The following is a 1,051-nucleotide window of genomic DNA, read 5'->3' on the forward strand; positions in this document are numbered from 1 at the left end:
CTGAGCTTGGTAACCATTGAATCTCTCCCAAGCTTCACTGAATCCTTCCAAGTTCTTCTGTTGGAAGCTGGAGATCTCATTCCTCAACTTAGCAGTTCTTGAGGTAGAGAAGAACTTCTCCAAGAATGCCCTTTTGCAGTCTTCCCAAGTGGTGATGGAGTCACTTGGTAGAGACTTCTCCCATTGACGTGCCTTATCCCCCAAAGAGAAAGGGAATAGCTTGAGCTTCAAGACATCTTCTGACACACCATTAGTCTTTGACATACCACAGTAGCTGTCAAACTTATCCAAGTGATCAAATGGGTCCTCCACAGCCAGACCATGATACTTGTTGTTCTCTATGCAGTTTAGCAGTCCTGACTTGATCTCAAAATTGTTAGCAGCCACAGCTGGTGCTTGGATTCCAAGTCTAGGACCATGGATGTTGGGGCAGTCATAAGTGCCAATGGGGCGAGCTGGTCGCTGTTGAGGTCCATTGGGGTTCTGAGGATTTTGTTGTTCTTCCATTGCAGCTTCCAGTGGTGGCAGTTGAGCTTGTTGCTCTTCTTCTCTTCTTTTTCTAGCACACTCTCTCTCTAAAGCTCTGATGTCTGCGGCTCTTGGAACAAGGTTTGATGTACCCTTGCTCCTCAAGTTCATACACCTGAAAACCACAAAGAGGTGAAGAAGAGAATCAGTAACTTACAAAAATAAAAATGACTTAGTCTCAAGCAAATGACTAAATCTCAATGTTCAAATCAAACTCAGAATTTGGCAACGGCGCCAATTTGATGTTAGGAGTTTTGAGGCTCCTAAGTCAAATGATAGTATAGTGGTAGTAAGTTGTCGAACCAAATCTGAGGGATTCAAATACAGAGAGAATGCAAGTATTTGCCTAATCTAAGTGCAGCCAGTGATTTGATGAATTCTATCAATCCTAACAGTGAAACAAAACAGTAAATGAGATGACTTTTAAACTATTTCTAAAGGAGAACTCCTGGGTATAGGGATTTCAGACCTTGGGTGATCAAGTTTCGAACTAAGGATGACAAATGAATCAATCAAACTATTA

The 1,051-nt window shown here is 42.2% G+C and overlaps 1 pseudogene; it reads left to right on the forward strand.

The window, feature by feature from the left end:
* On the forward strand, positions 1–90 carry LOC130507842 (small nucleolar RNA R71; annotated as a pseudogene; the record flags this gene model as incomplete).
* Positions 91–1,051: the final 961 nt, after the last annotated feature.

This window comes from Raphanus sativus, unplaced genomic scaffold, assembly GCF_000801105.2.
Source record: "Raphanus sativus cultivar WK10039 unplaced genomic scaffold, ASM80110v3 Scaffold6423, whole genome shotgun sequence".
Classification (NCBI taxonomy): Eukaryota; Viridiplantae; Streptophyta; class Magnoliopsida; order Brassicales; family Brassicaceae; genus Raphanus; species Raphanus sativus.